Here is a 17,890-nt window from a genome sequence, read left to right as displayed (position 1 = left end):
CTGTCGGTCTCGACAGAGATCCTTGATGTTATTGTTCTCTCGGCATATACTTTGAAGAGAATTTTTGTTGTTGATTTCAACTAGTTTCGATTCGTTACCCTCAAAACGACGTACAACCAGATCAGATGAGTCGAACTTTAGAGGAATTGCCATGAGTTGTAGTGCTCGACTTAGCACTAGTTGGCAGAATTCTTGATTTTTGTGGAAACTTCGTACAATGGAAACGATCTAATGATATATGGAAAACACCTCTCTAGAAGTTGTACGAGGAGAGATGAAGATCTCCTTCATTTTCGAGGTGAACTTTCTGTGTCTCATGAGTTAGAACGGTAGATGATTCGAAATGTGACTGAATTGTAAGGATGTTCTGACGAGGATGAGACGACTTTTGATAGACTGATGGAATGTTGATGAATTAATCGACTAGAGTTTCTGACTTTCTCCTGTTGTTGAGATGTCGAACTGATTGAGACGAATGATTCAGAGTTAGATTGGAAGTATATTTTGGACTTAGTTACGAGATGTAAATTCTTATTGTAGTCCTGTGATTCTATCCTCGACCTTGTGATAGAACTGTAATTGATTTCGAGGACGAAATTGATTCTTAGAGGGGGAGAATTGTAACGCACCAAAATTATCTTAATGGACTTTATTTGAGATAATCAGAGATTCTAGAAGTCGAGGGCCGATTCGATTTGGATCAGGGACTAGAATGCAATTTTTAGAAATTTCAGGGACTAAAATGCAAAATGAGGATTTGTTATAATATCTAGACTTTGACTAAGTCTTCCATTCTCTTCCTTCATCCCTCCCAATGTAAGAGTGGGTGCCCAGTGAGCCAACTGTGTGGCTATGGGCTTTGTTGACTCTTTGTATAAACAATCTTTTGTTTAATATTATTTACACTTTTATGGCAATGACTTTATATTACTTCATATTGTTATATTGTGATATACTATTGTTGTTTTGATAAAGACCTTGAATATACTATAGTGTATGTAAGATGTGGTAGAACATGGAGATGTCTATCATGAAATACATCTTATAGTCACTGTATATTCTAAAACCGTTCCTAGTCGATTGAGCCGTCCGATAATAAGGATAAGGATCGCTCGAGTTTGAGACTAGCATTTGCGATGCGGAGTACCACGTTTCATTGGTAGGGAACATGGAGATGTTCGAAGCATGCAAATGGATATTCATAGGATGAATAGTCGAACTACCCTATCCGGACTTTCCAAGTGGTTATCACTTATCGAGTGGATAAAGTCCGCGGTTTTGGTTGTACACCATTAGTCCTTACGACTTGAAACATCATGGAGACTCTATATGCTAGTACTGTGCTTTGACTCGTTTACCGACTCTGAGGGGGTCATCAGGTGTCGAGATTGGGTACAGTTACGACACATATAGGAGTCAATGCATTGTTGTCAAGGATTCACCACATACTTGCGAGTGTGGATATCCTATGCGATCTGAGGAGATATTAGTGTGATAAATCTCTGGCCAGAGTAATTGATGTGATTTAAGAAATGGTTTCTTAGTAGCACATGCGATGTCACTAATTTGATCTTCAAGATGTATTGCATAGTTATCGAATCTTGAGCGACTCTCGATATACCAATGGTTGTTGATTCGATCGGGATATATGGATGAAGGGACCGTACTGTACGTTAACCAAAATCTACTGGTTCTTGTAGGCACTATCAGTGATACCTAGGGAATCATGGGGCGATGTTGCTAGGCGCTTTACCATGATTCGTTGGGCAAGTCGGAAAGTGTTGTTCCGAGTCACAAGGAGTTGTGAGCCCACGGCTAGCTGTATCCCTGAACCATTGAGGGTCACACAGTGTAATGGAGTTTTAATCCCCGTTGAGATAGTTAAATTTAAAGAGTTAAATTTAATGAACTAAGGAGTTGGACTTCTTAAATAAGAGTAAGGGAGTAGGATTTCCTAAAATGACATAGGGATGGACATTTTTGGAAACCACTGAATTCGGATTCAGGAAAATTTATTTTGACTTTAAAACGTGCAGAAATGGTTTCTGTGCACATTGGTGAAATCGTTTCATCAATCGGAGTCACGATGAATTTTATATTAATTTCTGAACGAGCGGGCTTTGCTTGTCGGGCCCCAGCTTATGACTAATGGGCCCTAAGGTGTTAGTGGCCTGCATTATAAATAAGTTATTTCAGTACAGAAATTACACACAACAGGTCATTATTTTGAGAGACAAAATTCGAAAAACCCTAGCCCCTATTCTCTCACAATTCGGCCGAACCCTCCCCATACTCTGCCCGAGAAAATTCCGGTCTGTGATTTTGAATCGCAGTAAGGAATAACGAATCAAATTCGTGTATTCTCTTCGCAGAAAACTTCTGATAGATTTTCTAGTGCAATCTATCAGAGGGATTAAACCTCTGTTCGTGGACCTGATTGAAGGCGTTCATCGGTTCCAGGGAGAGACAACAAGAGCAGAATTGTTCTGTTGGTGTCCATTAATCTCGTTGCGAGATTTGAGGTAAAATTTATTTAATTGTTATTTAAATTTTACACACACGTAATTCAATCGATGAACGGTTGATACCCATACCATGGAAACGTTCCATGAAAAATTTTTAAACTTCCGCTGCACCGGGTATCAATCGTAATTGGTCTGGGAACTCGCCAGTTTTCCAACACCCAAATGTCTCCCTCCATTGAAGCGCCTCAAAGCTTCCTCAAGCTTTGTGATTTCGATTTTAGCTCGATCCGTCCGTTGGAATTTGATCTGAAGTTGATATCTGCGATCACAGCGTCGAATGATTCGTTTGGAAGTAAGTTTCTATTATTTCTACGAGGTTTGAATTTTTGTATGTCTTTAGAATTGATTGATTTTCGGAGAGGATGTTCTTGAGGTAGCTGTGATAGTATATCTAAGACGGTTCGAAAATCTAATGACGATCGGAATATGATTTTCTTAGTGATTTTCAAAATCTTTGAATTTGAGAGGTGTTGGGATTGGATTGGAAATGATATGTATTGATTGAAATGAGTTTATTGGATTGTTGAATTGCTGTCTGCGTTTCCGGTTTGATCAGTTTATAGCCGTTATGCCGTCAGTTTGAGTTTTGGATATCGTTTTTATGTTTTGATCGTATCGAGTTTGAGTGAGCTTTTGATGTCGATATCGATCCTTATGACTCCTTCTGATAGATTGAATTGAAGTCAGCAGAGTTTTGAGATAGCAGCTTTGGACAGTTTGGAAGATTGAAGTCGTTACATTATCGATTTTCTTATTTATCGATCGAAGAAGTTTGATTGAGTTTTGAATGAATTTGATTGGATATTGATTATTATCCTTATTATTGATTTTTTCAGATTGAAGTACCTTCGAAGCGAATAAGGTATAAGATGACTTTGAGATGGAATAGGACGATTAAATCGAATCCGGATTCATTCGAGTGTCCTAGAAGAAATCACATACTTGAATGTTTATATGCTTATATGAATTTATGATTGAATTTATATTTGAATGCATGAGATTACATATGCATTCATATTGAGACGATTGATTATTCATTTTGAATTAGACGGTCTGGAGATTATAGCTGAGTGGCCTTGGTAGGCGATTTACTAAAAGTGTCGATTAACTCACTATAATGCCCTAGAGTCTAGAGGATTAAAATATACCTCGTCCACCTCGAAAGGGGAGTTCGGTGTAATCGTTAGATATTTTAACCTCGGGATCCCAAACCAAAGAAAGAAAGAAAGAAGAATTCCATTTGATTATCTGAGTCTGATAATTCAGAAATTTTAAAGTCATGCATATCATTTTAATTCCGCAATTGAATGAATTACTTGAGGAATATGTGGAATTTGATTTGATATCATGTTTTGATATATTTACATGTTATTATATGCTAGTCTCTTTTACTGGGAATATTATTCTCATCAGATTATCCGGCTGTTGTCTTGTCTTTGTATGTGTGTTTGGCAACAGGTGGGGCAGGACCGAGTCAGAGATCGCATGGCTAGATGGTCGAGTTGATAGAGTGAGGCCTTGGTGATTTAGAAGTCGATTATGCAATCGAACTTGATATGTTTTGTATTCGGATTGTAATAGCTAGAACCGATGCATGTTCTATCCTTTTGAGCATTGATCAACTCTAGAACTTCGTGCCTTATTTGGAGAGATTGTGATTTAATGCATGATTATGTTTTGATGAAAATTTGGGAGTTGTATTGCTTGATTTCGGCTCTGTAATTGCTGAAGTTTTTCTGGTGTAGCAGAGCACGGACCCCGTGCCTCTTTTGTGTAAGGGTCCGTGCCTCCTCGCATTTCAGAATCTTGGTTTTTTGTGCATTCACGGACCCCGTGCCCTTCATGTGTGAGGGTCCATGTAGGATGGCAGAGAATTGGCTATTTTTGATATTTTGCACGGACCCCCTTTCGGACTTGACCCGAGGTCCGTGTGCTCTTGAAATTGTAGGCACGGACCCGTGCACGGATGTGTGCACGGGGTCCGTGCATGTGTTTATAAAAAATTTCATTACTTGTAATCTTGTATGCTTTATTATTGTTTATCCTGAGATTAGATGATTAGAATCGAGGTCTCATAATATCTGACGGATCTGCACCAGATAAAGAAGCGTGAATACAAATACATATTAATAATAAAGCAATATAAAGCAAGAGAGAGGGGAGCCATTACCAGGTTGAACCCCCGGGTCGCTGTATGCATTGATCACCTGGTCAAGGGGATCTTCCACAAGGGTTCCCAACCCGTAGGCTATGATGTTATCATTTGTTAAAAGGGCGGGGGCGGAAAATGTCCTATTCTTGACTATGGCCAAGCTACGAGTATATGGCTCCTCAACCCTATAGTGTTATGGAAGCTCGGGTTGAGGAGGAATACTAGATAAGAACCCGGTCCTAAAAGTGAAAGGAGCCGGGGGTTGAATGAAACAATACCGCTCTTTCCATCCCTTCAGAGAGAGGGGATATCGGAAAGAAAATGAGCATTCAGCCGTGCGGCCAAGGAGAAAGCTCCTTCATTGAAACGGCAAGAAAAAAAGTAGTGAAAAATCAGAGGGTGATGGCTAAGTTATGCATTTTAAAGAGGATATAGGTAGAGGCCATTATTCGGAAGGATTTCGGGTGGAATTGATTAACAGAAACTTGAAAGAAGTCGGAAACATCTAGATAGAAAGGAGGAATGGAAAATCAAAGGCCACTCCGAATTTGGTCTCGAAAAAAGGTGTAGCAACCAGGAGGAGGAGTATCAGGGGTACTCCCGGGCGAGGATGGAATAAGGAGTGGGATAAGGGGATTTCCCCTGAGCCGCAAAGTTCCTCCGCGGCCCTTTGAGATAGGGTGCTAGGAAGGTAGGTGTACCAACCCAAGGTAGGGGGAGTAGAAGATATGGGTTTTGGGTTCTTCAACTTCTGTTTTCCTTTTCCCTTGGGGCGAGAAAAAGAAGCAGCAGAAGGCTTAGTCGGAAGTCGGGAAGCTTGCTTAGAAGAAGAAGGTCAGGGAAGGAGAGCAGAAGCGGAGCGAGCATCGCTCGAGCTACCACTTGGCTCCTCGTCTCTGGGCGAGCCTTTGGCATTCGCTCCAGAGGTAGATGAGGTACCCGTAGACATTAGAAAGAAAACTTATAGAATTAAAGCAAATTAAGGATGCAAGGAAACGGACAACGGAAGCTGAAGCAAAATCGCTGAAAACCGGAAGGCAATGAGTACGAGGAGAATACGATGAGAAGAGGAATAAGGAGTCGCGGGGGTTTAAATATACGACAGAGCCGAAAATGATCCTAACCGTGCATTTTGAAATAAAGGGTGGCAATGCACGAAGGGTGCTCAAGAATCTAAAGAGACCTCTGACAGAGTCTTTGACACACGCACTACGAAGCGGTTAGGGCTGACGGGTGACGTCCTGGTGAGAAAAATCCCGGGAGAGATTGTTCACCCGGGAGGAGGATAAGTAACAAGGGCGCCTCTCTTCTTCGGGACAGCGGAGCAGGTCCTAGCCCTACTATCTTTAGGAAGTGTGGTGATGTCCCGGTGGAAAAGTAGCTCGGGAGAGATTGTTCACCCGGGAGGAGGATAAGTAACAAGGGCGCCTCTCTTCTTCGGGAAAGCGGAGCAGGTCCTAGCCCGACTATCTTTAGGAAGTGTGGTGATGTCCCGGTGGAAAAGTAGCCCGGGAGAGATTGTTCACCCGGGTGTAAGGAAACCCGGTATAAATAAACCCCGAAGGGTGTAAATACCCGGGAAGGCCTCAAGAATCCTGGGAGGTCGGTGGGACCTGAGTTTTTCTATCTTTAGGGCTAGGAAGCGACCACGTCTACTTGGAGTATAACAGATGCAAATCACAGACCAAATCATTATTAACCACGTGCCAATGGGATGGGCTCTTGCAGGAAGTGACAGGGTGTCTAAATCACACGTGGTAAACATCTCATCCTCCTGCAGGCGGTCAGTAAGCCCATATCCAATAATCATTAAGGACCCGGGCGGGCGACTATAAAAAGGGACTTAAGGAGAATCTCTCAAGGCATCATCATTATTCCGCATACATACTCACTCTCTCAAATATCCGAATAACCTTCGATTCCCAATTGATAAGGTATTGACCTATCTTTTCCACCCGGGAATTTGCCCACTCCCGGGTACTCATTTTTTGATAACCACATCACATATGGATCGACAAAGACTTCCATTTCATTTTCAGTTCAATTTGCATAGCTTTCTTCTGTTGTTTAACCTCTTTGATTCCTCTGTTTCAGCCGGAATATAAGGAGACAACGTACTATAAATAAAACACGACCCGAAGTAATTAAGTAAAGAAACAATTAATTAATGTATGTATACATTATCAATTGCATGCCCAAAACCAAGAAAAAGAAAATGAAGAAATGTGAGTTGTGTAAATCTGTCGCAAGGCTGTATTGTGATTCAGACGAAGAAATCTTGTGCTGGGACTGTGATTCTAGAGTTCATGCAGCCAATTTTCTTGCTGCTAAGCACTCGAGAACTCTTCTTTGCAATGCTTGCCAAGCACCGACTTCATGGACTGGATCGGGTTCCAAGCTCGCCCCGACTCTTTCTGCATGCGAGGCATGCCTTGATAGAAGCAGATTCCGGGGCCTTGGCGATTCGAATACGGTAGAAGATCGCCGCGGAGATGGAATCGGGGAAGAGAAAGATGATTGTAAGACCCGAAAATATTGAATTATTAATTATGGGATTTGAGACTTAAATTCCATATTATGGGCTAATATTGATTTGAGAAGTTATGAAAATGATAGATTTAATTTCCGAGCTGAAAATATTTAATTTGAGAATTTACGGATTTTGAGAATTAAATTCCGAGAATTCTTAAATTAAAAGAATAAATATTTGATTTGAATATTTATGGGATTTAAGATTAAATTCCATGTTTTGGGAATTAACGAAGATCAATTTTGAAGATTTAACCTGATCAGGGAGTGATTTGCAATTATCGACGTTGCAAGGGCTAAAGTGCAAAAGACCGGATTATTTAATTAAGTCGAATTTATTTGATTTTAATCCGAGTATATTTAATTTGAGAATATTTAGAGTTTTGATTTAAATTCTAATATTCTTAAATTATTTTGGATTGAAATTGAATTAAAACGAAGGCCGAGGACTGAATTGCAATTACTGAAGATTTGAGGGACTAAGTTGCAATTTGTGTATACATATCCGATTTTAGTCTATTAATCAGCAGAATACGTGCTTGAGCGAGAAGGAGTTCAGAAATGGAACAGGGGAGTTCGAATTCATTCCATTTTTGTTTCTTCGATGATTTTCAAAATGCCGTAACTTTTGCGTCGTTCGTCCGATTTCAATTCCGAAAGATGTTTTGGAATCCTTGCGATGAGTACTTCGACTTTATGTAAGTTTCTGAGTACTTTAAGTATGTTTTGTAGAACGAAATTGGCAGAGATCAGTATATGAGCATATGATCTTGTTCTTGACGTGTTGTCTTGTTTATATTCGAAACCGGATTGAAGATTTAGTTTTGAATGAATCGTATGGATTCTCCAGCATGTATTATTGAAATTTTAGCTGCTGGTATGTGGTTATTTGTCTGGTTTATGATCACATATGCTGATATGAGATTGAATTCGAAGTCGATATTTCGTCGGTTACCGATTTTCAGTCGTTATGCCGTCGATTGATGTTTTGAAACCGTTGTTGATAGTCTATGATTGAGCCAATGATCTGAAGATCATATACTGATTTTGTTAGAAGATAATATTTACATTTCAAACATGTTATGAGCTCAATCAACTCAAGAGATCGAAGTTTGAACCAAGGAAGTTTGCTTACGGTTTTGGATGAGTTGTTTGATAATAGATGGATGTTTTGATAGCTGATAATTGAACCGAGATGTTCATTGAAATGTTGCTGATGTTGTAGCATCTTTATTCTTCAATTTCAGATTATTGTGAAGTCTTATTGACTCGAGAACGGGACTTCGTTGAAGGAAGAAGAAGTGAAGGTTTGGAAATGAATGGATTGAAGAAGTATTGATATTTTGATACAATTCTGATATGATAGAATTGATCGAAGTTTGATATATCTATTTTGATGATTATGGTCGGAGTTGAAGCATTCAAAACAAACGAAATACGAAGGTAAAAGTGGACTACTATTTGATTGGGACTACAACTCGAGATGGTTTGTATCGAGTTCCCCTAAATCACATACTTGTTTGCTTAATTGCTCTTATGTGCTTTCATTTGAGTTGTTGAATAAGTTCTTGATATAATGAATGCCTTGATGATGATATATATTGCATTCATCTTGAAAGACTTATTCCTTGATTTTGAAATGAACGGAAACGTTCAAATAGACGATTTGAGGAATTGTATATGTATGGCCTGGGTGGTTGTTTTAGCCTAGCGTCTGATTTACATATATAATGGATTCAAAGTCTAGAGAAGTGAGATAAGTAGCCCCACCTTGATCGGGAGAGTCGGTGGATTAGTTATGATATCTACTTCTCGGGATCCCAACCGATGAAACGATAGAATTCGATAAGAGATGAACCTTGTTTTTAAACATGCATTGTATTACTTTTATATCATGATCTTGATATATGTTTGATATGCATGTTTAGTTGCTTTTACTGGGAAATATATTTCTCACCGGAGTTATCCGGCTATTGTTATGTTGTATGTGTCATGGCAATAGGAGGGAATGGAGCAAAACAAAGGCAATCTTGAAGAACAAGGGTTGAAGAGATATAGCGTGATGATCCGAGTTAGATGGTTGAGTGAGCTGTCATGATGTAGAGTTGAGCTTTAAACATGATCTTGTTATAGCTACTTGTTTCACAACGTGTAGATGATCTAGTTGTTATCTTGTTGTTGTATTTAGGATTTGATAGATGTTTAAATCCTTTGAAACAACATGGTGTAGCTTGATTTTGAATGAATAACATTGCTTCTTGCATGATTATGAGCCCTTATAGTTATGTTTTAAGGCTTTGTTATGAATCATTTCTATTAATGAGATCATGTTAGAATGCATGATAGCTTATGATATTGAAAAAGGCTTTGCATGAACTTATATTAGATGATAATGGCATGATAGAACCTATTTGACAGCAGCTGAGCCCCTTCATTTTGTTTCTGGTGCAGTGGCCTGTGCACGGGCGAGCTACTGCTCGCGCGCGCGCAAGCCAGCCCATGGAGCCTCGGGCTCGTTGAACTGCGCCCGCGCGTGCGCAGGGCAATCCATTTTAAAAAAAAAAAAATTTTTTTTTACTCTTTTGTTTAGACATTGTTTCTTGTCTAATATTGAACATTTGATTAAATGAGAGATTAGAACTCGGGTCGTCACAACAGGTGGTATCAAAGCGTATGTTCTTGGATTGAGATAGAAGCTGAGCGGGGTAGATTGAGTCACATGCATGTATTGTATTGCATGATTATGCATTACTTGATTTGCTAATTCAATGATTTGATAAATTGCATGTGAGCATGATCTATATTTGAAATTCAATTGCCTGATTTACTGATTTGTAAATTTTTGAAATTTTTACCGTTTTGTTTTATGATTTTACCGGGTGATGTAAGCACCCATAATTGAATAGAACAGTGTTCTTTGGGTGATGTAAGCACCCCAGACTGACAGAATAGTATGGCCAGACTGAACAGAATGTTATGGTCAGATTGAACAAAACAGAATGGTATTGCTCAGCTGAACGAAGTATCTCTGATTGAACAGAACAGAATATTAGCAAATGAATAGATGATGTTGTAGGTAACAGTTGGCTTGAAGAACTGGATTAGTTGTTCAAATACCGGAAAGATTCAGATGAATATCGGATCAGATTGCTTGAATACCAACTTCGAACCCTAGCAACCAGCTGGTGGATTTTGATAAAAAAAAAATGATAAGAAGGCAGAGGTATGTTGATTGTTAGTAAGTGCATAGAACAGAATTTTGTTTATAGTTATTTGCCACAACAGATAGAACTGATGAGAAAGAAAAATATACCCTGTAGAAGTTGAATCTTTTGAATTTGAGGAATGCCTTATTAGAATTTTCAAGTCTATTACAATTCTTTGAATTTTAGATGATGAAAAGCTCAAGATTGAGTGAATTATTTAATGGCTTGAATCTGCAGATTATGTCTGAATAAATGTTGACGATTGAAATATTTTGTTTAAAGACATAGCCTTGTCTAAAAGAATTGAAGCTGAATGATGAGTTAGGAAAATAGAATTGTAGACATGAAAGAGTCTGTGAGATACTCACAACTCTATCTACAATTTTTATTTTAGAACATATATGAAATGAATGATATGAAACTAAATCTCTAACTCTAGCGAATCGAGATGGATTAGTCTGATTCTGAATGCAGAGTATATTAGAAATTATTACACTTTTTGTGGAAGAGGATATCTGAACAAACAATGTAAGGATAAGTCAGACAGATGTGCTAAAATTTATTCAATGAATAAATAGCAAAAGAATACAGAGGATTAGAATAACATTGCACCTGAGAATGAGATTTACAGGTAACATGTTTATGTTGTTTTAACCTGTTTATGTTGTAGGTGCAATAGATATATGATAGCGGAAAGCTTATTATATGATTACCTCTGTATCAGAAAAGAGATTTTGTGAATTGAACTGAAGAATAGAACTATTGCTTCGATGAACTAAAACTGAACATGATATTGTTCATGTGAGAATTTACCTAAGTACTGATTAGTGATAGTTTCAGATTATTGAGTCACTGGATTTTGTGATTTAACTAATCAGTATGATGATAAGAAGTGATAAAATTCGATCAAGAAGAACATAATATGCATATGAATATGATGATATGATATAGAATCTCGAATTAAGATTCTGTGATTTCAGTCTGATATATGATGTTTGATTACAGAAATATTCCGAAATCAATATATTCGATGCACGAGATATGTTCCAGTAAGATTTTTGACTTTAGTTTAAGTTGTGAACTGGAATTCAATATTGAAGTGATGAATTGAAGAATTTATGAATTACCGATTTGATGAGATTATGAATTGGATATTAATCTTGAGGTTTAGAAGATATATGATGATATGAAAATCAGTTACAGATGAGTCTTTTCTTTGATTATGATGAATCGATTACATCAACTGGAGATATAATTCTTGAATGATTGAATATTGATTGGCTCTCATAGCACATTGCTTTCGTTTAGAGCCTGTGTTGATTTACTCATTCTGAGTTATGTGATGCAAGTGAGTTGTTTTCACTTTGCAGAGTTTGTTATCCAGAAGATTTGATTTTGGATGACCTTGATTGAGGAATTTTCTCAATATTGATTTATTTCTTTTGATTTTAAGAATTATTGATCATTTGATGATATTTCAGCGTATTTAAGATTGTGACTCGTAACTGATAGAAGAATTTGAATATGATCCCTGATTTTTGGGTTAGATGATATGAATTTTCGGTATTTGAAGATAGAAATAAGGAATGAAATAGGCATTCGATGAATTGATTTCAGATTTCTGTGTATTCTGGTTTGAATATTCAGACGAATATATCACCAATCAGAATGATTTTTCTATTGGAAGTACGGCAGAATTGTTCAGAAGATGAAAACAACACAGAAAGTAAACTGAAGTGATTAGAATTCAGTACAGAATATCAGATTAAGATATGAATTGAAGCCTCAGATCCGAATGAATGAATTCTATTAGGATTGATTATTTGATTGTGCCTGATATTTTCGAAAAGAGATGTCAGAATTTGAAGAATTGCACAACAATGAATTCAATATTCATTCGATAATTGTTTTATCAGAATATAAAGCAAATAGAAGTAACAAAATTAATACGTTTTTAAAGGAAAACGTACAGAGAGTTTCCGATGAAGTTGAAAATCATTGATCAGATGAGTTCAATATTAGTTTGGAAACTCCAAACATTGAACCAAGATTATAATTTGAAAGAATATTTTGCAAAAACTACCGTGATGAAACAGTATAGATGAGGTAAACAGGTGGTAGTTATGAACTGATTCATGAACATTACTGTATACGATGATTTGGCTGGATGATCAAGTCACTGAATTATGATTAAATTCGTTGCAAGATAAACAGTAAGCCAGGAAATAATGTTTCAAATTGAAACATTGGGTTTACTATTAATTTTACTACAGAAGATCCGAAGACTTTGAGTACTTTTTGAGGAAAAGGTACAATATATTATCCTTGAATGGGAAGATAGTCAGAGATGATGACTCGAATTTGTGAGAATGAATTTTTATCTGATATGATATCGATTATCAACAGTTCTGAATACTTTGAAATCTGTGACTACAACATATTATACTCTGATTAATTGATAGTCCGAATAGACTAATCGGAATTTGGCAGAATACTCTGTATGAGATGTGACGAACAGCTATCTATTCAGATCCGTGAAGAAGATAGAGATATAATGATAGTACAGGAATGATTAAAATCTATTGTCCGAATTAAGACTTTAGATTTATTTGATAGAATGTGGCATCGATTGATTGACTGATGTTCTGAGAATTGATTTCGATTGATGGATTATCTGAGTCGATTTTCCAAATATTGAGAATATTCTCAGAAATTTAATACCTGATTCGGTATTATTTGATTTGATATGTTGCCACTTGAGGATTATAATTCCTGTAATAGCTATTGAGCCAATTTTGAGATAATGATATGATAATATGATGAAAAGAAATCCGATTTCTTGTGTTGTAATGATATTACCGAGGTATATGACATCAGATCAGATAGGATTTGTCGATATCCGATCGGAGTTGATTCGAGATACACAACGAATTTGACGATGAATTTGTATTAAATGAAAACAGAAAAGAAGAACCAAAATTAGTAATTGAATGATAGATATAACTTGTGAAGCTGAAACTGATTAGTTAAGCGAAAAAGTTATTCTTGAAACATTATTCAATTCAGAATAGAGAAAAAACAGAATGTCATTTACAGATTAAGAATATGAGGTTGAATACTGAACTTGAAGCAACGAAATGAATGATAGTGTAGACTTGATATGTTCTATACAGAACATTGAATGATATTCAGAAAGAAACAAGTCGACACAAAGACTGAACTTCATTGAATAAGATATCAGATGGAATTGACGATGGGAAAGATTTATTCTTTTCAGCTTGATACAATGAATCTGAATTGTTTCATGTATCTAAAGTAAGGAATTATTGATAGATTCCTTCTGTGTACTTGAATCAGACAAGAGGATTAATGAAAAGATTCTGAGGTAAGTCGAATATTCGACAGATTCTTGATTTAGAATAGAAACAACTCAGAGAGAATTCTTTTCAGTATTTGAGTACAACTGATGATTGAAGTGAGAATAACTTCAGATAATCATTCAGTCTATCAGACTTGATAGTTGACTTGACTACGATTTCGAGGACGAAATCATTTCTTAGAGGGGAGGAATTGTAAGACTCGAAAATATTGAATTATTAATTATGGGATTTGAGACTTAAATTCCATATTATGGGCTAATATTGATTTGAAAAGTTATGAAAATGATAGATTTAATTTCCGAGCTGAAAATATTTAATTTGAGAATTTACGGATTTTGAGAATTAAATTCCGAGAATTCTTAAATTAAAAGAATAAATATTCGATTTGAATATTTATGGGATTTAAGATTAAATTCCATGTTTCGGGAATTAACGAAGATCAATTTTGAAGATTTAACCTGATCAGGGAGTGATTTGCAATTATCGACGTTGCAAGGGCTAAAGTGCAAAAGGCCGAATTATTTAATTAAGTCGAATTTATTTAATTTTAATCCGAGTATATTTAATTTGGGAATATTTAGAGTTTTGATTTAAATTCTAATATTCTTAAATTATTTTGGATTGAAATTGAATTAAAACGAAGGCCGAGGACTGAATTGCAATTACTAAAGATTTGAGGGACTAAGTTGCAATTTGTGTATACATATCCGATTTTAGTCTATTAATCAGCAGAATACGTGCTTGAGCGAGAAGGAGTTCAGAAATGGAACAGGGGAGTTCGAATTCATTCCATTTTTGTTGCTTCGATGATTTTCAAAATGCCGTAACTTTTGCGTCGTTCGTCCGATTTCAATTCCGAAAGATGTTTTGGAATCCTTGCGATGAGTAATTCGACTTTATGTAAGTTTCTGAGTACTTTAAGTATGTTTTGTAGAACAAAATTGGCAGAGATCAGTATATGAGCATATGATCTTGTTCTTGACGTGTTGTCTTGTTTATATTCGAAACCGGATTGAAGATTTAGTTTTGAATGAATCGTATGGATTCTCCAGCATGTATTATCGAAATTTTAGCTGCTGGTATGTGGTTATTTGTCTGGTTTATGATCACATATGCTGATATGAGATTGAATTCGAAGTCGATATTTCGTCGGTTACCGATTTTCAGTCGTTATGCCGTCGATTGATGTTTTGAAACCGTTGTTGATAGTCTATGATTGAGCCAATGATCTGAAGATCATATACTGATTTTGTTAGAAGATAATATTTACATTTCAAACATGTTATGAGCTCAATCAACTCAAGAGATCGAAGTTTGAACCAAGGAAGTTTGCTTACGGTTTTGGATGAGTTGTTTGATAATAGATGGATGTTTTGATAGCTGATAATTGAACCGAGATGTTCATTGAAATGTTGCTGATGTTGTAGCATCTTTATTCTTCAATTTCAGATTATTGTGAAGTCTTATTGACTCGAGAACGGGACTTCGTTGAAGGAAGAAGAAGTGAAGGTTTGGAAATGAATGGATTGAAGATGTATTGATATTTTGATACAATTCTGATATGATAGAATTGATCGAAGTTTGATATATCTATTTTGATGATTATGGTCAGAGTTGAAGCATTCAAAACAAACGAAATACGAAGGTAAAAGTGGACTACTATTTGATTGGGACTACAACTCGAGATGGTTTGTATCGAGTTCCCCTAAATCACATACTTGTTTGCTTAATTGCTCTTATGTGCTTTCATTTGATTTGTTGAATAAGTTCTTGATATAATGAATGCCTTGATGATGATATATATTGCATTCATCTTGAAAGACTTATTCCTTGATTTTGAAATGAACGGAAACGTTCAAATAGACGATTTGAGGAATTGTATATGTATGGCCTGGGTGGTTGTTTTAGCCTAGCGTCTGATTTACATATATAATGGCTTCAAAGTCTAGAGAAGTGAGATAAGTAGCCCCACCTCGATCGGAAGAGTCGGTGGATTAGTTATGATATCTACTTCTCGGGATCCCAACCGATGAAACGATAGAATTCGATAAGAGATGAACCTTGTTTTTAAACATGCATTGTATTACTTTTATATCATGATCTTGATATATGTTTGATATGCATGTTTAGTTGCTTTTACTGGAAAATATATTTCTCACCGGAGTTATCCGGCTATTGTTATGTTGTATGTGTCATGGCAATAGGAGGGAATGGAGCAAAACAAAGGCAATCTTGAAGAACAAGGGTTGAAGAGATATAGCGTGATGATCCGAGTTAGATGGTTGAGTGAGCTGTCATGATGTAGAGTTGAGCTTTAAACATGATCTTGTTATAGCTACTTGTTTCACAACGTGTAGATGATCTAGTTGTTATCTTGTTGTTGTATTTAGGATTTGATAGATGTTTAAATCCTTTGAAACAACATGGTGTAGCTTGATCTTGAATGAATAACATTGCTTCTTGCATGATTATGAGCCCTTATAGTTATGTTTTAAGGCTTTGTTATGAATCATTTCTATTAATGAGATCATGTTAGAATGCATGATAGCTTATGATATTGAAAAAGGCTTTGCATGAACTTATATTAGAAGATAATGGCATGATAGAACTTATTTGACAGCAGCTGAGCCCCTTCATTTTGTTTCTGGTGCAGTGGCCTGCGCACGGGCGAGCTACTGCTCGCGCGCGCGCAAGCCAGCCCATGGAGCCTCGGACTCGTTGAACTGCGCCCGCGCGAGGGGTGATGCCCGCGCGTGCGCAGGGCAATCCATTTTTAAAAAAAAGAAATTTTTTTTTTTTACTCTTTTGTTTAGACATTGTTTCTTGTCTAATATTGAACATTTGATTAAATGAGAGATTAGAACTCGGGTCGTCACAATGATGATGATGATGGAGAAAATCAAGTCGTGCCTCCACTTTCGGGTTCAAGATCAAGTGAAGAGTCTAACTCCAGAAGAGATACAGCTTCGAGTTCCAGTGCTGCTAGTTTATCCAGGACTAGATCAGCCGCTAAAAACTTCAGGTTTTCCTCAACATATCATTTATAGGTTCCGTCAATCTAGCATATGAGCACTAACCATGTGCTAGATATGACGACTTTTTTTTTTTTTAACATGTTTCGCGTGCAAAAAATGTGAGCCGTTGATCACTTGATCCCGCGAACTGATCGAACATAATAATCGATTTGTGCTAGATTTGTAATCTCGAGGACGGTAAAGATTTGTGTTTTGATTTATTAAGTTTTCAAATTTTGGTTTTGTACATAAATTTTCAATTTTCAACTATTTAATTTGTTATTATAATTACTGATCTGATATCAAAAAATGCGCTGATGCGACATAAAAATATGTTGACATAACACCGCAAATGCTCACGTAGCTCTGAAAATTGTTGATTCGTCATATTTTATGTCAATAATTGGATCAAAATATATTGGTGAAAATTAAAATATAGTTTACCAAAATCAAACTTTAAAAACTTAATGTATACCACAACCAAAATTTGGATAAGTTATTGACCCGGAAAATTTTCTACGTCTTATAATTAAATTTAATTGCTTCATTTAAATAACTAACACTCTGTTCATTATCAAGTTTCAATTGCCTAACCTGTCAAAAAAAAAAAAGTTTCAATTGCCTAAAACTAATGAATTTTTAATCATATTTAACGAAAATTCTAAAATTATCAATTATTATTATATAAAATAAACACTTCTTTACATAGAGGATATATATGTTTGAAGTGGGAGTTTAAAATGATCTATTTAAAATAGTTTTTTTACCTTTGATCAAATATTAGATTATGTTTATTCTGTCAAAATAAAATATTAAAAAAAATTCTTATGAAACAATCTCACGAGTTAATTTTATGAAAATAGTATTTTGTTTGCATGACTGATGAAAATATATTGTATAATTTTAATATTAATCGAGTCGATATATAAATATATAAAATAATATTTAGTCAAAGAGTCAACAAAACCATATAGACTTTCAAATTAGATTTTTATGGCTAAGAAAATAGCATATGAGAGAGGTAGTATTTGCATAGGATATGATATTAAAGGAAAATCAGATAATAAATAATAATAAAACATTA

Source organism: Henckelia pumila, chromosome 1, assembly GCF_033568475.1.
Source record: "Henckelia pumila isolate YLH828 chromosome 1, ASM3356847v2, whole genome shotgun sequence".
NCBI classification, from domain to species: Eukaryota; Viridiplantae; Streptophyta; class Magnoliopsida; order Lamiales; family Gesneriaceae; genus Henckelia; species Henckelia pumila.
The sequence above is the reverse complement of the archived record's forward strand: the minus strand, read 5'-3'. Positions refer to the sequence as shown.